Source organism: Bos indicus, chromosome 29 (genome assembly GCF_029378745.1).
Source record: "Bos indicus isolate NIAB-ARS_2022 breed Sahiwal x Tharparkar chromosome 29, NIAB-ARS_B.indTharparkar_mat_pri_1.0, whole genome shotgun sequence".
NCBI classification, from domain to species: domain Eukaryota; kingdom Metazoa; phylum Chordata; class Mammalia; order Artiodactyla; family Bovidae; genus Bos; species Bos indicus.
This window is the reverse complement of record NC_091788.1, coordinates 2,546,523-2,569,481: the sequence shown is the minus strand read 5'-3', so window position 1 is coordinate 2,569,481 and position 22,959 is coordinate 2,546,523. Positions and strand designations below refer to the sequence as shown.

Genomic DNA, 22,959 nt, shown 5'->3' with positions numbered 1-22,959 from the left:
ACCCACTCCAGGACTCTTGCCTGGAAAATCCCATGGACAGGGGAGCCTGAGGCTGCAGTCCATGGGGTGGCAAACAGTCAGACACGACTGAGCGACTTCACTTTCACTTTTCACTTTCATGCACTGGAGAAGGAAACGGCAACCCACTCCAGTGTTCTTGCCTGGAGAATCCCAGGGATGGCAGAGCCTGGTGGTCTGCCGTCTATGGGGTCGCACAGAGTCGGACACGACTGAAGTGACTTAGCAGCATGCCCTTTATTTTTCCCTTTCACAAGCACACACTGGTGTCTGCTGAGAACTGTGCTGAGTGCCCAGACCCACAAGTCCCCTGGGCTATGGTAAGACCCCCGCCAGTGGGGCTGGGTGGGGGCGAGGACATAGGGTGATGTGATGTGCTTCTGAAGCTCTGCAGTATGAGAGCTGTATTTTTCATAGGTATTTGGTGAAGCTTCACAGAAGAGCAAACATTTGTGCCAGCACTTAAAAGGTGCCTAACAAATGCATGCAAGTTTATATGTTGTTCAGTCACTAAGTTGTGTCTGACTCTTTTGCAAACTCATGGACTGTAGCCCACCAGGCCACTCTGTCCATGGGAATCTCCAGGCAAGAACACTGGAGTGGGTTGCCATGCCCTCCTCCAGGGGGTCTTCCTGGCCCAGGGATTGAAACTGCATTTCCTGTGGCTCCTGTGTTGCAGGCATATTCTTTACCACAGAGCCATTCAGTGAAGCCCTGAATAAGCAAATAAGTACTTCTAAATATTTCTCAGACTATTCCAAGCCTTAATCTTAGGCTCCAATTTCTGTTTAAAGTTATTTCTTAGGAATGTTGAAATATCTGTAGCACATAAAGCTTGCCTGACTTCACTCTCCTCATAAGAAATAGAAATGCACTCGGACCTGTTTGAGAAGAGAATGCCATTTAAACCCTGAGAGCTAATGAGAAGGCCAAAGCACACATTTGATAAGCTTTGTCATCTTTTTGTCTGCAGATCATAGACCCTGCATTTTAATTTACTGTACATAATGCTTTCTTAATGAGTTCCAGTGGATGGCCATTGAAAAACACGCTGGAGCAGCTGCAGACATGATTATGGGGGGAGGGGTGGGAGGAGGAAGCATTTATTTGATTTATGTGATATGCAGTTAGGGTACCTAATATTTGCAACCAGAGTACAATAACAGCAGGGGGAAAAAATCTTCAGTATTACTCTGGACAGGAGAAAGGTGCTAAATCAATTTACTTTTTCCTGTACGTGTGAAAACTACTAATTGCAAGCTAATTGAATTGCATTTTAAATGTTGTCTTGCTAGACTATGGTTTGCTTTATGCCAGAAAGTTCATATTAAGCCAGTGTAATTATCAGAATTATTTTTAAAGTGAAAATTGAATTGAGTCTTCCTAGTACTGATTTTGGCTTTGTTTTAAGGCTCTGTCTTCAAAACTAAATTGTGGCTTGGCAAAGAAAAGAAGAAGGACTGGGGATGATTCCTTAGAGTAAAACATGAAGAAAGTCACACGTGTAGTTGCCACAGATACAGGCAGCAGTCATAGGGCTTTAGTGTTAGTGAATGTTGAAAATCACTTTCATGTATATCACCTCATTGAAATCTGCTAACTGTTCTGTACAAGAAGTATTATTGTTCTCATCTTCCAGATGAGGAAACCAAGGCTTTAATAGCTTAATTCATTTATCTGAGATAGGAGTGATAACTGTGATTTGAACTCTGACTGTCTGAACTTTGGTTTCATTTTTAAGGGTAATAATACTTGTGCTTGGCATATCATTGTCTCAAAAAATCATTTTTTGGAAGTATTTACTAAATTACAGAGTATTATGCAAGTAGACATACAGGGTGATTACTGTTATCAATTGTACAGTTAGACCAGGGAGTGGGCGCACAAAATGAACAAGGAGCAACCAGAAACCTAACATCGAGGGGTCTCCAGGCATACCTCAGAGGCGCTGCAGGTTCAGACCACTGCAATGAAACAAATGCTGCAGTAAAGGGACTCACAGTTTTTTTGATGTCCCAGTGCATATGAAACTTACATATGCTATAGTCTGTTCAGGGCTTCGCAGGTGACTAAGTGGGTAAAGGACCTACCTGCAATGCAGGAGACATGGGTTCAATTCCTGGGTCGGGAAGATCCCCTGGAGGAGGGCATGGCACTCCAGTATTCATGTCTAGAGAATCCAGAGGAGACCGGAGGGCTACAGTGCATAGGGTCACAAAGAGTCGGACACGACTGAGCAACCGAGCACACACGTGCATAGTCTATCGAGTGTGCAATAACATTATGTCTAAGAAACAAGATATGTATCTCAGTTAAACCATACTTTATTTCTGGGAATTCCCTGGCCATGCAGTGGCTAAGACTCAGTGCTCCCAAGGCAGGGGGCCTGGGTTCAACCCCTGGTCAGGGAACTAGACCCCACGTGCCACAACTAAGAGTTTGCATGGTGCAGCTAAAGATGGAAGATCCTGTGTGCCACAGCTAAGACCTTGCACAGTCAAATAAACAAATAAAAATACATTTAAAAATCCTTCATTTCTCAAATACACCATCTGACAAAGCAGGGTTGCCAGAAAACATCAATTAGTAAAACATGCAATAAAATGAAGTAAGCTTATGTATAAATGAGAGAGAAATCATTCCTGGATGTTGAGTCATTAGATTTTATCTCTAGGTTCTGAAAACATGATTCAAATCTATCTCCCATGTATTCAGCATTCCTCACCTTGTCTCCATCACGCCGTCCACTCGGCATGGGCGCGTCGCCACATCTGTGACTCGTTTCATAACGTCTCTTGACATGTATCATGACTCTCCTCTTCTCTTCTGTGAATGAACACATAGAGACTCGCACACACCTTGGGGACTCTGTGGTTATTGTCTTGCTTTTTCTATTAATCCTTCCCTTCCTGGGGTTAATGAGAAGAGTCATGATCTCAGCTTCAATTTCTCTTCTGTGTAAAGAAGCCAGCCCATGATGACTTTGCTCACCAGTCCTTGGTGCCCTTACCCCGGGCCTCTGTATAATTTGATTAACCACATCTGCATGTGTCCAGGGCTTGGCAGTCACAGGTTTGATCCTTTCGTTGCCCTGTTGCCCACTGTCAGTTCTTCCAGGCTGGGCCTGCATCCTGTGCCCCGGATGAACTTCAGACTTGATGATGAATGTTGTTGAGGGTGACCTGACCACGTGCCCTCTAACGTGGAGGCGAGTGCATCACTATTTTTGAACATTTGCTGAGGTTTCACTGTTTCTCCAACCCTAGGGCTGCAGCATTAACTTCCTTCTTCCCTATCAGAAGAAAGAAAAATACAACTGGTAACACAGGTCCATTATCCTGTATCCAAAGCCATGGGGCCAGCCAGGTGTGTTTCAGAATTCAGAATTTCCCATCATTTTTGAAAGGCAACAAGAGGGACCATTTACTGTAATGTTTACATAATGTCTTCAGCTGAATGCAGGGTAGTAACTTGTAATCAAATACTTGAATATTTCCGTGGCAAAAAAATACAGAGAATGACATTGGTGGGCTGACTCTAATAGCCTCACATTGGGCCAGGTTGTATTTAATCATGAAATGATTTCTGGTTCGCTAACATTTTGCAGTTTAAAAGAGTTTTTGAACATTTTGGGATTTTAGAATTGTGGATAAATCAGAGATTGTAGCCCTGCACTAACAGAGGGGTAACTCTGTAACTTCTATATAGAGCACTCTCCATGCCACGTGCCTTGTTATGGAAATTTGACTTTCTCTTCTTGAATTAGAAAGAAGTACATATTTTTCACAATAAAATGCACCAGATTAAAATACGGCTGGCCTGCCTTGGTGCTTTCTAGACTTTGACAGGGTGTGTTCATTTGGCAGCACTGGGTCTTAGCGGTGGCACTTGGGGTCCTCCGCTGCAGCACGTGGGAGTGCGTTCCCTGACCCAGACGCCTGCCTCGGGAGCTCCGAGTCTTGGCCACTGGATCACCAGGAAAGTCCTGATGCTTTACAAAGATCACAGAAGCCTGAGAAAGTTTTCCTGTCCTGTACACTATGTCTTATAGCGTCTATGAGGTACCAGCTCTCAATATGTTCAGAAGAGAGGCACAGCAAAATCCCCCACTTTTCCCTTTGAGAGATGGAGATAAGATCAACAGAGGCAAAGAGCACGTGGCGAGAGTGGGTTAGATTTAGAGGCCTGTGTCAATCTTTATACGTCATGTTTCTTTCCTGGTCTTTTCTTTTTCTTGGATGTGAGGCCGTACCCAAGCTACCAAGGTATCTCATCATCCCAAAGTCATCTTCAAATGTGTTGACTTTTAATGCTGAATAATAATTTCTCAGCATGGTTTCACTGTCTATTAGGGCCATAGCTTAACGAACCATAAGGCTGATCAAGGTCATTGTATATGTTAGTGATGATTAAAAGAGAAAAGGCGGGCATGTGGGATCTTGATTGTTTCATTCAAAACCCCCAAATTGTTCAGGAACTCATAAATTAGCCCTGTTTAATGTTTATGAAGATAATTAGGGAAAGATTGCTTCAAAGTAATAACTGTTATAAAAACGAGACCTTTTTAAAACCTTGATTTATAAAGCACTTATTTGCCTTCAAGAATTTTGGGGGCTGATTTATAAGCTGATTCACCATCTGTCTCTTCTTGGCAAACAAAGGAGAAATGGTTGGATACTATTTTAGGAGCTGGATTAAAATATTAATTGTATATTTTACATGAACAAGAAACCAGGGGAGCTAGGATTTGCCTATGACCGTGGATGACTCCTTTTTATAAAGTATCTTAAATTGTCCTACCTTGTGATCATTTAAGATGAAAAATAAATATACTATAAATAGAAAAAGTAAAGCTTGAAGCCAAACGGTGTTGGTAGTAAGCTTTTACTCAAAGCTTTTAGAGTTTACATGCTGTGCTGTGCTGTGCTTAGTTGCTCGGTCATGTCTGACTCTTGGTGACCCCATGGACTGTGGCCCGCCAGGCTCCTCTGTCCATGGGGATTCTCCAGGCAAGAATACTGCAGTGGGTTGCCATGCCCTCCTCCAGGGGATCTTCCTGACCCTGGAATCAAACCCAGGTCTCCTGCATTGCAGGGAGATTCTTTACTCTCTGAGCCACCAGGAAAGCCCTTAGTTCACATAGTGTGGCAGTTAAATATCCAGGATGTATTATCCGGTGATGTTCCAATTCCGTTTACAGAAGAAACCACTATATTCCTGGGATTCATATATTCCCCTTTTTGAGTGCCTCCAACATGCTGCCTATGATACTTATTCTCATTATTTCTAAAGGTCCAATAGCCATGAATGGCTAATACTGTGTTGTTACCCCTTTTCTTGTGATGAGTAAATTGAGTCTAAAGAGGTTGAGAAACATGCCCAAGGCCGATTTGAATCTAACGCTGAAGGATGTTCTCTCTCTTCCTTTCCACATTTGACTTTGATGCGTTCAAAATCCAGTTAATTATAAGCTAATGTTTCATAAACTAAAGACAGTCACGTCAGTGGTTCACACCATCTGATTTCTGGTCAAGGTGTTTTACAGTCAGCCTTTTCATCCTGTGTTATTGACTTCTAGCATCAGCTGCATGAAGTGTACCTCTTATAACCCTCAAAACCCAGTTCTAGCTGTATTTTCTACTTAAATCTGGCTTGGCTCTCCTTAAACTGTCCTCAAATGTAAGCATAGACCTAGAAACCATATGCCCACTTCATGACTGGGGTACAAATTGCCTTTTTCATCCTTTGTCTGTTTGTCTTAATTGTCTCATCTGTCTTACTTAGATTGTAAATCTTTTGGGAAACACTCAGCCCTCTGTACATGGATCCCACAGAACTTCTCGGGTTATTATTTTCCATTAGGTGAGACAGCAGTAATCCAAGGGTGATCAGTTGCAATGCGTTTGGCTGAAATATCTGGCCTTAGGAACAGAAGTCTTGCATACATGTACACACTGGTCTTATTTGTAGTTTCCAATGCTCTTTGCAATCTGGTGCTTTTCAAAATTGTCTCTGATTAATTTTTCTCCTGATCATTCAATTTTGAAAGCATCTGTCTGTTATATTTATATCCATAACTTTAAGAAACTATTTGATTACTATATCCTTTATAGAAATTTTGGAAAAAAGAAGACAGTGCACTGATCGCATATTTTTACTTGAGAATTTTTGCCACCTGCTTCTCCCATTATATTTTAACATTCTTCTACACTTTAAATATTCTTCTAAAAATGTCAGTTTTAATGTTTGGATGGTAACCTGTTTTATGGATATGCCAATTCCTTTTTTTGTTATGGGAGATTTGTATATTTTATGGCTATTACTTAAATATATTGCATGTAAGTTTTGTTATTACAGTGTTTTGGTGAGCATCTTTAAAGGCTAAATCTTTAAATATGCTTTTATTACTTCTTTACTTTTAAGTAATTAATTGTAATCATTGGGTTAAAAGATATGAGCATGTTTAAGACCTTTAAAGGTCTTATTAATAATTATACATAATAATATATATTATTATAATATATATAATGCATAATAATAATTTATTTTCTGTAAGATTTTTGAATGAAATCTTACAATCTTACAATCTGACTCTTAATATCAACATGTAAAAAGAAACTACAGAATCATAGTCCAATGGAAAAAATGTCAAATGTCTTGCTCGAGCATCTTACAGAAGAATAAGCCAATGGTCAGTGAACATGAAAAGATACTTACCATCCCTGGTAATCAGGAAAACAAATTAAAATTGCAAGAACCATTTCACACCTATCAGCTTGGTAAAAATTAAATTTGGCTCTAACCAAGCGATATTGAGGCTGTGAAGTAAGAAGACACTTGTGCACTGCTGGGGAGGGTGTAAATTGTTTCAGCAACTTTGGACAACAATTCAACAATATCTTTAGTAAAGAAGAATTGAAAATGCACTGACGCTTATCATTATTGGAGAAAACTCTCCTAAAAGTGCACAAAAGTTAATTATAGTGTTGCTTCTGGTTGCAAGAAAGTGGGAACATCTAAAAAGTCCATTTCTGGAAGAATGGATCAACATAGTACAGTGTACTTATACAGTAGAATACCATATAGATGTGAAATGAATAAAGCAAAACTATATTTATCAGCACAAATAAATCTCAAAAAACATACTGTTGATAGAAAAAAGAGGATTTAAGAGAGCCAGCTTTTGACATATTACATATATCATTTAAATAATATTTAAAACAAACAGAGCATCAATTTATATTATTTTTGGAGATAGTCACATGGAGTAAATATATTAAAAAGCATGCATGAAAATGAGATATAAAAGCAGTGATGTATGGAGGCAAATGGAGTGTGATTTTAATTATATCTGTAGAGTTTTAGCTCTTAAGCTAAATAAGCAATATATAGTGTATATATTATTCCACTATACTTTTTAGTGTTCTGAAGTATAAATGAACAATTTTTATGTTCACCATTAGAATGGTGGTTATCCATTCCCCCTATATTTTCCAATACTGATAACAGCTTCATTTCTGATGGCAGTTTGGGAATCTGATCTCTATAGCTTAATTTTAAATATTATTTCTACCAATCATGAAGGTTTGAACCCACACTCTCTAGTCTGTCTTGTGATAACCAATAAGTGATTGAGAACTCTGACAAGAGTCAAAGGTATTTTGGAAAGCAATGGAACAAATTTTTATCTGCAAAAAAATTACCTGGCCCTTGGTTAGACATCCAGATTGTTTCCAGCTAAGCTAATAATGCAAGTCAACACATGTTTTACAACATATAGTGCTGTGAGCCTTCCTGGCAACTGAATTTTCTGCATAAAAATGGAACTACTAACACCTTTTCAGAGTCTGAATCCACTCTTCAGTGGAAACGCAATGCAACTGTCACGTCTTCCAGACTGCCTGCCACCCTCTTACTCAGCTGTCACTCTGTAGGCTGGATCATGCTTCTTAGAAGCTGCTCACTCTTCCATTCACCAGTGACTTCCAGATTGTTCATTCTGCATGTTTGACACTTTTTTTACTCTTTATCTGCTATCCTTTAAGATTTAACATAGAAGGAAATTCCTGGGGACAGTCTTCCTGATCCTCACTTCTCCTGCATGCTCGTGGGCCCCTGTGAATATCCACATCTACAGGCTTCGGTCCTCAACTGTGACCCTTGGTGTGTGTATCCATCTCCTGAATTAGGTTTATAAGCTTCTTAGAGTCAGAGACTGTGTTCTTCATGTTTGTAGACAGTTGGTGCAGTGCTTACCATAGAGCAGGTGCTCAGTAAATGTTTGTTAACTTAATTGGAATTAGCAATCATCTCAGTCATGTGTCTGTGTGTGTGTATGTGAAGATGGCTGTTCAGGAAGTGGGGTGGAGAGAGAAAAAAAGAGAGAGAGAGATTGAGTTAGTTAGCCACCATCTTACATTTTCACTTCTTCCGTCTCTCTGGTATTTAATCCTTTTCCTCTAGGATCCTTTTTCCATTGATTGCAATTATTTTGAAGTTTTATCCAGTCATTTATAGTATTGGAATATTATTGTTGCTGTTGTTTAGTTGCTAAGTCATATCTGACTCTTGTGACCCCATGGATTGTAGCCCACCAGCCTCCTGTGTCCATGCGATTCTCCAGGCAAGAATACTGGAGTGGGTTGCCATTTCCTTCTCCAATGGATCTTCCTGACCCAGAGATCAAATCTGTGTCTCCTGCATTGCAGGTGGATTCTTTACCGCTGAGCCACCCAGAAAAGCCACAAGTATTGGAATAATTTAGTTTAACATCACTTGCATATTTAGTAAGCACAGCTTGGATTCCCGCATTGTGGTCATCAGTACAGGCAGACATAGATTGCACAGGGCATATACCTGGGACAAAGCCTGGTAAACCTCTCCAAGTGCTTGTGAGACAGTTCCTTTGATTGGTTTTTCCCTGAAGTTAAATACTAACTCCTAACCCCGAGTGTCCCAGGAAGAGTGTATTTTATGCCTCATACAAGAGATAGGAGGACTTGGGTCAGCAAATCCTCTCACAGAGAAGATGCTGTGTGAAGATTGGGGCTGGCTAGAAACTTAGAACTTTTTTTTTTTTTTTAGGTTAAAAAAATATGCCATTTCTATAGTCCTATTCCAGAAAGATTTGGGTTCTTCCTGGGCCTTTTGTATAGAAGACTGTTAAAGGAGCGATCTCCTCAGGTCTCCATAGGGCTTTTTTTAATCTACTGCTGTCACTTAAGGCTCTTACCAAGACATGTCCACTGCCAGCATGCTTATGGAGCCACAAATCACAAACATCACGTGGGTACTGTGTTACGGGGTGATGTTAACTCAGACCGGAGGTCATGATGTTCAATTGTCGGGAGATAAAGGAGTGGTCTTCTTTCCCTTTGGGATGGAAGGTCCTTCTAGACTACCCCAGTGGTCCCCAATAAATCCTACCCTGAGGCACACCCCTCTAATTTCCCACCACAAGAGCAGGTATAACATTTTGTACAACAGGGGATCCTAAGCCAGCTAATGAGCTATCATAATTTCTCTTCTGACAACACATATCTCTATCAGAAATGTATTGCCAGGAGGAGATATAGTAGATATACACATATGTTCCCTAAAATGAGCTTGCATAAAATATTGGGTTAGCCAAAAAGTCCTTTCAGGTTTATCTTTTCATTTGTAGAAAAACCCAAACGAAGTTTTTGGCTAACCCAATATAAAGATTAAGAACCTGCCTGCAGTGCAGGAAATGCCAGAGACATGGGTTTGATCCCTGAGTTGGGAAGATCCCCTGGAGGAGGGCACGGCAACCCACTACAGTGTTCTTGCCTGGAGAATCCCATGGACAGAGGAGCCTGGTGGGCTACAGTCCATAGGGTTGCAAAGAGTTGGGCATGACTGAGTGACTGAGCCCAGCACACAGCAATATAAAGATAAATGAAGAATAAGCTAACTCCTGGGATGGCCTCTGCAGCCTAACTAATTCTGAGAGCAGTGAGAGTTTGACAGTAGTGAGGTGGGTACAAATTCTACCTGAATTGGTCAGAACCTGTGGACTGAGCGTGTGTTCTGCATCCTGGGAACCAGGAGTGAAGGGGTAGATGTCGTCTCTGCACTCCAGGTGTTCAGCATGGAGCCAGGACAAGAGGCCTTAGACACGGACTCAGAGGGCGGGCAGGCATCCCAGTGAGAAGAGGGCACTCTGGACACTTCGAGCGTGGCGACTGCTGTAACCTCAGGGCCCTTGGGAAGGCCACCTGAGACAGAAACCAGAGATCAAAGCTGAACTCTGAAGTTACCCAGTGAAGCGGGAAAGTGGAGCGTGTATCTTTCCATTTGGGCCGTGTCGAGGTGAAGACTGATGTTAGGTTACTCCGAGGCTGGAGACACAGGAAGAACCCAGGAAGTGGGGGAGACACTGAAGGTGCCCACGCACGTGCTTTGCTGCCCCGGGATCTCTTCTTACTCACTGGCTGTACTGTAAACAGTAACGTCATCTCAGTGGCCCATGTATGGAAGGCCTCATGGGTGTATCGCCTCTCTTAGATGTCTAGGGATCTGCAGGAACTCTCCCTTCTCAATACCCACCCGGATATGGATGGCTGTTTTTAGACCTTACCACTGTAGGTCTTGTTTAAAGGCTATTTTTTATCTCACCATTTTCATGGCATGGTCCTTGAGTGTGGAAAGTGTGTCTCCCTTTTAGTTCTGGGATTCTGCTCTTCCTTAATTCACCTGTCTCTTCGGAGAGTCTAAGATTTTCTTTTTTTTTTTTTTTTCAGTCCTTGTGCTGTTTTTAGTGACCTCTCCCAAACTATGTTGCTCCTCTCCTGGCGGAGAACTCCATGCACCAGTACCACTCTACTGGTTTTTCTGTCTGGACTGTCTGTTTATTGGCTGTGGGTCACTGATGAACAACAGCCATGGGTGTTCCCTGGGATGCTGCTGTGAGCTGTTATTCACTGTGGGGAGCCCAGGGTCAGGGGGATGGGAAACAGTTCAGAAAGAATCCACATATACATGTGAAAAGCTGCCTGCATGTTCCCCACAAAGACCAAGCCTGACAATTCTCTCTCCTACAGGGCAATTTTTCAGTTCTCAACTTTACCAAATAGTAAATTCTTTGTTCCTTTTTCAGCACTTACTCATTGACCAAAGCAAGGCAGAGCGAAGAAACAAGCAGAGTACTTCGGCAAAACAAGAAATATATGACAGTATTTCAAATCGTTAGAATCTTGATTATCTTTCATTCACTTATTTATGTGCATGTGTTAGGAGCGTGATAGTTTAAATCTACCATTATGGACTAGAATCATCGTAGTCATGTATAAGTTGAAATTTGTTTTTAGGGAGTCACCTTCATACAAATCCTTATAAAACAGCTTTATTGAGAGAGCAGGTCATAAAATCAAGTGAAAAGGAAGAAATTAAAGACCGAAGGTTAATATGGAGCAGAGGAGGAAGGTTAAGTGATTTATGAGACAACTCTAGTGAGAGATCACCTCCCTTTCAAGGTTCACGTATCTGGTGGAGGCATCACTGGCCAGCAGTGAGCTAGGCACTGTGGGTACCCGAGTGTGGGTTAGTCTGCGGAGGGGCTGGGAGAGGATCTCAGGACAGGATGAGGGGGCAGCAGAGTATCTGCGCATCACTGAGACTGTGGCCGCAGGACGCGTGCCGAGAGGGCAGCCTTTTGTTTTGTTTCAGCTCTGGCTGCGTTGCCACCGTCTTCCTGTTGAAGCCCCCTGCCCAGGTCCACTCACAGAGCTGATCGAACGGCAGTGCTCCAGTGAGGATCTTTCTCATTTGTGTAACCCAATTGCGAAATCATTTGTAGAAGCCATCTAAATACATCGGGGACATAAAATTGCATCAAAGTCTACTGTTTGTTCTGTCTCTTACTGCAGAGGCAGAACGAGAATTTGGGATTTTATGGGACTTCTCGGCAGAGTAGCGCAGACCCCGAATGCTAGATACACAGGAGCACGCAGAGTGTGCAGAATGCCGCAGTGGCATCGAGACTGGAGAGTGCAGCATGAATGACTGAGCAGTAGCGGCACGCGTGCCACATCACTTCAGTCGTGTCTGACTCTGCGACTCCGTGGACTGTAGCCTGCCAGGCTCCTCTGTCCATGGGATTCTCCAGGCAAGACTGCTGGAGTGGGTTGTCATGCCATCCTCTAGGGGTTCTTCCCCATCCAGGGATCGAACCCACATCTAGTACATCTCCTACAATGGCAGGCAGGTATTTTACCACTAGTGACATCTAGAAAGCCCTGGAGTAGCGTCAAATACATTGATTGCACTGAGTTGATCAAATTGAGTGGGTGATCTGTTAATTAATGAGTGAACTTTTTGAGAAAGAGAAGCTAACTCCTGCTCTCATGAAGCCCCAAAGCTTTAGCCCATAAGCTTATAAACTAGGACACCCAAAGTAAACACAGGGGAGGAACGTTCCTGTGAGGGGAACGTGAATGGAAACGGGCAATGTACGTTTACTAAAATACACCAGGTGTTATGAGTACTCTGTACCGGAGATGAAGACAGTGGTACAGAGGAGCTCAAAACTAATTAACTTTGTTCTGGAAAGGTGTAGAATATTGGCCATATCAAGTAAATTTGCTATGGCTTTCTTTTCTGCTTGTTTATTTCTCCTGTCTCTGACTATCATGTGAAGCCTCACTTTGTGAAACCAGTTATTTAATTCTGTTCAGACTGCCAGCAGCCAAAGATAGTAATGTAAAATGTAAATGGTGTGCTTGAATTGCATTGAAAATTCCTCCATATGCTAAAATTTTTGTTTCTGAATACCTGATGGAAAGTTCATTGATGAACTTTATTAATGAATCCAGAGGGACCATCATTGGTCTTTCGTTTATTGTTTTTAATTGAGACTGTCTGACAGCTTTATTGAAAATATTTCCCCACAGAAAAGAGTGGGGATTTCTATGGTAGCATGAGGTTGCTTGTTCTGTATAGCAGATGACAATGTAGGTTTCACTGTTCAGGGTTTTCTGGTACGAAGTGTATTTTTGTGTGTGGCCTCATACTTTTTGTAGATGGCGAATGCAGCATTCTAAAAATACAAACCGTCAAACTCCTACTTCAGGGAATTGAACAAATTGGTACAAAATGAGATATGCAGCCTAATCTCCCATATTAGTGTGTCTCTCCCCTCTTTCCTGAGTAATTCATATACCTTTCATTTTGTAAGCACTTGTTCCTATAGACGTGTCTTTAAATATTCCATCATGTTCTTTCCCTGACCTTGTTTATTATCTCACTGGAATCAATTACTCTTTCACAGTATCTACATCTCCTCTAGCACTTTATTTGTGTTAGTGTACTTGTTTATTCTGTTGTCCATGCGCAGGCTTGGATATGAGCTTCTTGAAGGCAGAAAATATGTTATTCAGCTTCGTAGCTCTTACACTTAACACAGCTGGTGCCTGGCCCCAGAGCAGATGCCCAGGATATGTATATGGTTGAATCCATTCAAGGTTCACTGAATTTTCTGTGTCTGTATGAGAACTTGAGATTGGTTAGACAGCTCTGAGTATGCAAGTCATAATCAGCCTTGACCTTGGTTAACTTACAAGAGCATGCCTTGTGAGGTCTGTCAAAATGGCAGCTCGGCGTGGGGTCTGTGAAGCCAGGTGGCTCATTAATAGTAATGCTGTCCTTGGTAACAGCTTTTGGAGTAGAAACCAGAAGGCCTGGTAGACTGGGTGGTCTAGCGAGGTGTGTTACTTCTCTGGAGTGTTCTTATGGGGAAAATTACAGTGTAGAAAAGTTATTTAAGGCCTCTAGCTATTGGTTAAGCACTGGCTATGTGAGGCCAGGCAAACATTTTCAAAATAAAATGCTTCCCTAGGCCTGGAAAACACTAATTTCAGTATTTATGTCACAGAGAGTATCATGAGCTGGACATTCATCACCTTAGCGCTCTCTCAAACTGGTTGACTCTGAAGTTTCTATAGAGGCTACATCAGTTTCTCAAGTCACCCCAACTTGACATCCTGAAAGCCATTTTTCCCTCTTCTTTACAAATTTCTTCCTAGACTTCCTTATTGTGGCACATGTCAAATTCTGCAGGTTTCCCTTCAGCGTCATGCTTGGTATCTGTTCCTTCCAGTTTTACCATCACTGTCCTTCAGCTCATTGAGTGAATTCCTTTGATCGCCTCCACCACGGATCTCAGGCTCCTTGCTTAGTAGAGGGAGCATGTAAGTCTCGTACTTTTCCATTGGCCAGCAGATGCCTCATGGGGATAGCTTCCAACTCCTCTGAACCTCAGACTTTTTCCAATAGAAAATAAGGTCAATAATAGTGTCTAATTCTTAAAAATATTGGGAGTATTAATTGGGATGATACTGGGAAAGCAATGGAAACAGGACTGGCTGAAGTTTTTAATAGATAAAATCACTAGAATTGACTCAACCCTGTCATTAAGAGTCAGGAAATGGTGATTTAACAGGGGTAGTGGAAAACAGTTGTTCAAAGAGTAAGCGATTTGCATTTACACCCCATTACAATGTAAACTCATGACGGTAGCTGCATAGCAACGCTGCACAGTGTAGTCCCAGCCTTCTCCTGCTCTGGGTTGTTAGTTTTCTATTTTATAGCTCTTTTACTTTTATTTCCAAGAAGATAGCAACTTCTTGAGGGCAGAAACTCAATACTCTAGTTCCACTTGTGGGTAACGTATGAACGGGTTGACCATGATAATATCAGATTATTTCAGATGATTCAGCTTAATTACAGACAACCAGTGTATGTCAGTGCTTAGCTGATAATCAAAATTAGTACATTTTAATCTTTCCCACTCATTCACTTTCTGACGAAGAACCTCCCTTGAGGAAAAGGTTTTACCCCTTATGGTGGCAAAAATACCTGCAAATATTTATAAGCATGCATATATATTTTTAACTCACACCAGTGGAGCTTGGAGGAATTATGTTGCTTTGCTTCTGTTTATTTTCTTGTATGTCAGTATGGGGACCTGCCATCTTCAATATTATCTCTCAAACACACACACGTGCGCATGCACAAAAAGAAAGAACACTGTGGAAAATGCAGGAAAAAGTATATAAGCCTAGAGACCTGAATTTCACTCTAGCTTAGCTGCTGACTACTGGTGTAAGTTTGAGCAGGTCATTTCTGGGCCCGTATTTCTTCATCTTATGAACCAAATGATGAGGTCAGATGCCGTCCACAGCTTCTTCCACCAGTAAAATTATTGAATTTGTGTAGAACTCTCTAAAAACTTAAGAATTTTTCATGGTAATCTGTAACCTATGACATTTGGGAGAACTGGTTTCTTCCAGACTTTTCTGGTTGTGCCAAATTCCATTTACACTGTAAAAAAAAAAAATGTAGTCATCTATTCATGCTGAAAATTCTGCTCTTACTCAATGGGTGGTTGATGGTTGCTGTGGCAAAAGCCCAGCTCTTGGGCAGGGAAGGTAGAAAGGTTTGGGTGAGCTGACCCACGAGCCCAGACCAGTCCTCCCTACTCAACAGGGCAGATAGCACCGCAGCTGTGAGACTGGGGTGGGGAGGCGGGGTGGAGGGCCATGTAAGGGGATGCTCCCCACAACTGAAGGGGGAGACAAAAGTTATAATAATCTTGCCCTTTTAATCATGTGTCAAACTTCTTCTAAGTATGCCTTTATAGTGGTACACCATTATATTCATTTATTGTGCTCACCTTTTTTTTTTGATTATTGGAAAAATTTACTATTTTGTTGAACATTTACTATTGCCAGATATTTAGGAGACGTATATGAAACAGACAGTTTCCACTTAAGTTGTAGATGAAATTCGGGGTGTTCTGAAAGCGTGTAACAGATCATGTCTTCGCCTTCCTTGCTAATGAGGCATGACGGCTATGGAGCCATCGATGGAAACTGACCCAGTGTGCCTAGAGTATGAGGAAGGTGGATGTGAGGGGACAGATCATCGGTGGAGGATCTTTCCGGCCTTTTGAATGTTTGGAGATGTTGTCCACATATGTTAATGATTTTATTCCCACAGACAACCTCCTGTGATAAACAGAAAAGTCTCCATTTTACAGACTTTATAAATGGCTGCAGTACAGCTAACATGTTCAATGTCTTGCCCAAAGTCCCACTTTTCAACACTCATTCACTCACTCATTTAACAAATATTTATGAGTGGTTACTATGTGCCTCCAGGGTAAGGCCTAAAATTAAGGTTCAGTGTTCTGCTAACAGCCTCTGGTCTACTCAGGAATGTCTTGAATGGCCGGACAGCAAGTGCCTCTCCCCACCCTGCTTCTGAAGATAAGATTCCCTGGTCAAATACTCCCCCTTACCAAAGGGACCAGGTCCAGTTGCAGTTCATTCCTGCCAGCCTGCACAATTTTTCAAATAGGCCAATCACTTCGTCTGCTAAGAAGCGGGGTGCACACTGTTGTCTTGGTGTTACAAAGCCTGCCTCCCACAGGCCCTTGTTCACTTTGTTCCCACACAGCCCCTGTGTCGTCCTGCCTGACGCCCATTCCCCTCCCCTGACCTGCGAGTGGTTGGGACCAATAAACTGCAGTTGATCTCATCCATCCGTGTTGAGTGTCCTGTGTCCCGCCATCCCCATGACCATAGGATGGGAACACTTCCCTTAATAATGGGGTGAATAGGCGGCCATTAAAACAGTGCCAGAAACACACATTTTAAGTGGAGTAAGTTCAAAGAGTTGATGTATTTTGGAATTGGCTGCTTCTGCATACTTGAATGATGAAGCAAACTAATACTGGAGCTTTTACTGTCAAATTAAGGAAAGCCTTTGCATCAAAGGACTCGCTATACCAAAATTGCATTGGGGAGCGTGTTGTTGGGATGCGACCCACAGGGTGAAAGGCAAGGGGACAACTGACTGTGTTCTTTCTTGGCAAGTTTATGCAAAATGGATTTTCCAGTGTCCTCAAAGATTACCAGCAAAAGATACCTAAGCCTCCATATGCCCCCTTTCTGTAGCATTACATGATGTATGTGGATTTTGCTGGGAGATCAGAAAGGCTCCAGGATCATGTAAATGGAAGCAGTGCCCATTTTATGGTGACTGTAAGTGCATGTAAATGCTTTGTTATAAGCCCCAGAGGAGTCAACCAGTTGCTGACTGTGACTTTAATAAAATCCTTTCATTGAATGGTGCATAACCAAGTAAAGAAATGCATAGGTCATGTGGAATGAAATGATCTTTGTAGACTAGGGCATAAGAGATGTTGAAGGAAGTTCTTACAAAGTTGTCTGAAGGGAGCTTCGGGAAGCAACTAAGCTGCTGTTACTATTGTCCAGTTCCTTTTGTTCATTCATACGAGCAAGAAAATATTATTGCAAGCTTAGGAGTTTCTTCTTTAAACATGAGTAGGAGGGTTTCATTTAAAAGAACCTAAACAGGTAATCAGGAAGGAAGACTTGGATGGTCAATGTGATCTTTGCATCATTTAAGCATTTGTTGACTTGACGTTTTTATGTGACCATACATTGCAAGGAAAATATTCAGTCATTCCAATCAGTTAACTTGGAATCATGCCATTTCTACCCCTTGCTCATCCTAATAAAATTTCTCAGCAATGATGATATTAAAATTATATATAGCTTGAAAAACCATGTTTGTATAGAATATTTACCTCTTTATATTATATATTGGGATCCTGGTGATATTTTAAGCTTTACATTATTGCTTCAGAAGTCAAATCTTAAATCTCTAGGGGGGAAAAGCAATCAGAGCACAAACTATGAAGTTAGAGGAAACATAAATTCAAGGGAATAGTATATTACCAATTTTAGTGCATTCATCCTGTTTATTTCCTTTTGAATCCTGTTTATTTTCCTTTTTTGAAGGATCTATTTAATTGAAGGTGAGCTTACATTTGCTCCTTTAGTATTATGCAAGGAAGACTACAGAGTAATACTGAACTGGCTCTGATCATTTCTCAGGATTTAAAGGAGCAAATTGACTAGTGAAATTAATTAAGTCACCATCTAAAATACAAATGTTTCATGCTTGTAGCTCTCGTGCTATTACTGCACCTTTTGATTTCTCTCCTTTGTGAGATATCAGACCTCAGTGGCTTTAAATTGCTGACCAGAAAGTAGAAAACACCAGACACATGATTCAGTGCCCACTGGGACACCGGGCAGCAAGCAGACTATTGAGAATAAGGCTATTAAGAAAAAGATCAGCCATCTCATCACCTGCTCCTTAAAAAATAATAGTAAAAAATTATGTTTACACAATGCATACATTTTTGTTAAAACACACAAATATGCAAAGTATACTTTAGAAAATTAAAGTCTCCTTTAATTTCACTCCACAGAGATAACCATTTCTAATAACTTGATGCCTATACTTTTCAGATTTTTAAAAATGAATTTAACTTAGGGAAATGGGCCAATGCTATATGTATCATTGAGCTTGGTCTCTCTCTCTCTCTTTTATTTTACTGAATTATCCATTTGGGCACCTGCCGTGTCAGCTTACATAGGTGGATCTCATTCATTTTAATATAGTAAGGATGTACTACACTGCAAACCCTGCTTCTGCTAGTGAATGTTTGGATCGCCTTCCATTTTTCATCGTTTCCAACATTATTACAGTGGGTAGTCTTTTCCACTTTCCCGTGGGTAGATTCCACAGAGCATCTCTGTGAATTAAAATCTGTGCAGGGGGATCACAGGTCTAATCGCAGCAGCAGTCACTGTTGGTAACTTTCCGGTCTTGCCGCACTGGGTCTTCTGCTGGCAGTGTGCAGCGTTCCTTCTAATCCTTAGAACAACTGTGGTGGGGAGGTTCCTTTATGTTTCCCCATTTTATAGCTAAGTTTTAAAGACAGTAAAAAACTCCCCTGAAGCCACTTAGCAAACGAGAAACAGCCTCAGGACTTTAGCCCTGCTCTGATTCTACAGCCCGTCACTGTCCTCTGACCCCATTGCCAGGCCTGCCACAGTACTGGAGTTGCTTCATCCAGTTGCATTCTTGTATCTCAGCCTGAGCGGCTTCTCCACCTTGCTGTGCTGCCAGCCTGGAACAAACCCTTCCAGACCTTTGCTTTCACCCTCACATCTGGAGACAGGCCTGGGCATCCTGTCCGTCCCTCCTCCTTTGTGCCTGGCCCTTCCCCGGCTCCATATTGGCCTCATTGCTGAGACCACATTCCTAGTAGAAAGTGCAGCCTCCCTAGGTCCCAGAGAAAGACAGGGAGCAATCTCTTTAGGTTTGCTGCATTTATAATGCCTTTGCTGTCAGCCAGCAGATTTCAGTTGACCAGCAATCTCAGAAGCAGTCTCAAAGAGCAGCTGTCATCATAAATTGGGGAGGGGCAGGGAGAAAGAAAAATTATTGCATGAACAATACATAAAGAGTCATAGATGCTCTTTGGTGCTTGGAATTACACGTACAACCAGGTATTGGGAACAGCCAAGTAAACTAACTGGGAGACGTTGCTGTGTCATTCGGTAAAACTCATATTGCAAAATAACCACCGGCTGGTGCTGATGCTTAGACAGGCTACGTGAACTGTGGGGTACAGATAGCAGTGTTTGATTGACCTCCGGGCACCATGTGGGAAGAGTACATTTTTCTGGAAATTTTCTGCATGTGTATCATAACCCAATTTCTTCCTTAAGCTTTCTCCACTTCACCCATCAAACACTTTCCCCTGTCTTTTATTTTCTTTGGTTATTTTTAAGCAAAGTTGTGTTCTATATTTATATATGTAGCTCTCAGACTGTGAGACTGTGCAGGTATGAATCCTATATCCCATTTCTTTTTTATCTTCACCTCTCTCTTCCTCTACCATTTTTTGCTTCCATTCTTCCATCCAAGTGTATTAAGTACCTCATCTATGTCAAGCGCTGCCAAGCCACATCACACCCTCAGAGGTTACAATGAGGTTACCTGTTCGAAATATAGCCTTTTCTGTCACTATGCTCATCATCTAATACAAAGGGCTGGGTGACCTAGACTCCTGCATAGAATCTGACACAGAGAAGGACCCCATGCTCTGTAGCCTACCAGGCTTCTCTGTCCATGGGATTCTCCAGGCAAGAATACTGGAGTGGGTAGCCATTCCCTCATCCAAGATACCTTCCTGGCCCAAAGACAGAACAATGGTCTCCCGCATTGCAGGCAGATTCTTTACCGTTTGAGCTGCCAGGAAAACCCCATTCTGTAAATACTTACTACATTCATCTATCAATGTCTAACAACAATAAAAAAACTGAATTTCAAGACTATTAATTGATTCCCCACTTACTTATAGAAATCAAGTTGCGATTGCGTATGGCCATGGTATAATTCCCAACTAGCCTGTCCAGTTTTTGAAAAAGCAAGAGAGTTCCAGAAAAACATCTATTTCTGCTTTACTGACTATGCCAAAGCCTTTGACTGTGTGGATCACAATAAACTGTGGAAAATTCTGAAAGAGATGGGAATACCAGACCACCTGACCTGCCTCTTGAGAAACCTATATGCAGGTCAGGAAGCAACAGTTAGAACTGGACATGGAACAACAGACTGGTTCCAAATAGGAAAAGGAGTACGTCGAGGCTGTATATTGTCAAATGCTTATTTAACTTATATGCAGAGTACATCATGAGAAATGCTGGGCTAGAAGAAGCACAAGCTGGAATCAAGATTCCCGGGAGAAATATCAATAACCTCAGATATGCAGATGACACCACCCTTATGGCAGAAAGTGAAGAGGAACTAAAAATCCTCTTGAAGAAAGTGAAAGAGGAGAGTGAAAAAGTTGGCTTAAAGCTCAACATTCAGAAAACTAAGATCATGGCATCTGGTCTCATCACTTCATGGGAAATAGATGGGGAAACAGTGGAAACAGTGTCAGACTTTATTTTGGGGGGCTCCAAAATGACTGCAGATGGTGACTTCAGCCATGAAATTAAAAGAAGCTTACTCCTTGGAAGAAAAGTTGTGACCAACCTAGATAGCATATTGAAAAACAGAGACATTACTTTGCCAACAAAGGTCCGTCTAGTCAAGGCTATGGTTTTTCCAGTGGTCACGTATGGATGTGAGAGTTGGACTATAAAGAAAGCTGAGCACCGAAAAATTGATGCTTTTGAACTGTGCTGTTGGAGAAGACTCTTGAGGGTCCCTTGGACTGCAAGGAGATCCAACCAGTCCATTCTGAAGGAGATCAGCCCTGGGATTTCTTTGGAAGGAATGATGCTAAAGCTGAAACTCCAGTACTTTGGCCACCTCATGCAAAGAGTTGACTCATTGGAAAAGTCTCTGATGCTGGGAGGGATTGGGGGCAGGAAGAGAAGGGGATGACAGAGGATGAGATGGCTGGATGGCATCACTGACTCGATGGACAGGAGTCTGAGTGAACTTCGGGAGTTGGTGATGGTCAGAGAGGCCTGGCGTGCTGCGATTCATGGGGTCTCCAAGAATTGGACACGACTGAGTGACTGAACTGAACTGAGCCTGCCCAGTTGAGGTTTAGGTAGTTTTTATTACTGTTACACACTAAGATAAGGGTGGTATGTCAGTGTCAATGATCCTAAGAATAGCACATGGGATAGAATAGGTGGTCAGGAGCTGTTATTCCTTTGCTTTCTCAATGTGACCATTGCACAAATTTTCTAAAAGATCACCTTCTGTCTCAAGGTCTGCCTTCTTGGCATAGAACCGAACTTTGGCCCTCTGTCTATGCTACCTAAATTATCAAAACAAATATTTGTTACATCCCAAGTTCTGCTGTGATATTCCCACACATTAGCAGTTTTATTTTCTGTTGTTTTTCTTTTATATTTTATTTCAGTTCAGTTCAGTCACTCAATCGTGTCTGACTCTTTGCAACCCCATGGACTGCAGAACACCAGGCTTTCCTGTCCATCACCAACTCCTGGAGTTTACCCAAATTCATGCCCATCGGCTCAGTGATGCCATACAACCATCTCATCTTCTGTCATCTCTTTCTCCTCCTGCCCTCAATCTTTCCCAGCATCAGGGTCTTTTCCAAGGAGTCAGTTCTTAGCATCAGGGGGGCCAAAGTATTGGAGCTCGAGCTTCAGCATCAGTCCTTCCAATGAACACCCAGGACTGATCTCCTTTAGGATGGACTGGTTGGATTTCCTTGCAGACCAAGGGACTCTCAAGAGTCTGCTCCAAAACCACAGTTCAAAAGCATCAATTCTTTGGTGCTCAGCTTTATTTATAGTCCAACTTTCACATCCATACATGACTACTGGAAAAACCATAGCTTTGACTAGACGGACCTTTGTTGGCCAAGTAGTGTCTCTGCTTTTTAATATGCTGTCTAGGTTGGTCATAGCTTTTCTTCCAAGGAGCAAGTGTCTTTTAATTTCATGGCTGCAATCACCATCTGCAGTGATTCTGGAGCCCAAGAAAATAAAGTCTCTCACTGTTTCCATTATTTCCCCATCTATTTGCCATGAAATGATGGGATCCGATGCCATGATCTTAGTTTTCTGACTGTTGAGTTTTAAGCCAACTTTAATGTTCCTCTTTCACTTTCATCAAGAGGCTCTTTTAGTTGTTCACTTTCTGCCATAGGGATGGTTTCATCTTCATATCTGAGATGATTGATATTTCTCCCGGAAATCTTGATTCTAGCTTGTTCATCCAGCCCAGCATTTCTCATAATGTACTCTGCATAATGAGTTAAATAAGCATGGTGACCATGTACAGCCTTGACATACTCATTACCGCATGTCCAGTTATAAATGTTGCTTCCTGACCTGCATACAGATTTCTCAGGAGACAGGTAAGGTGGTCTGGTATTCCCATCTCTTTAAGAATTTTCCACAGTTTGTTGTGATCCATACAGTCAAAAGCTTTAGCGTAGTCAATAAAGCAGAAGTAGATGTTTTTCTGGAACTCTCTTGCTTTTTCCATGATCCAGTGGATGTTGGCAATTTGATCTCTGGTTCCTCTGCCTTTTCTAAAACC

The 22,959-nt window shown here is 41.8% G+C and overlaps 1 protein-coding gene across 5 annotated transcripts in view; it reads left to right on the top strand.

Annotated features, from left to right (window-relative positions):
- Window positions 1-22,959, top strand: part of FAT3 (FAT atypical cadherin 3) — an 801,654-nt gene that overhangs the window by 286,752 nt on the left and 491,943 nt on the right. The gene's annotated exons all lie outside the window — the stretch shown is intronic.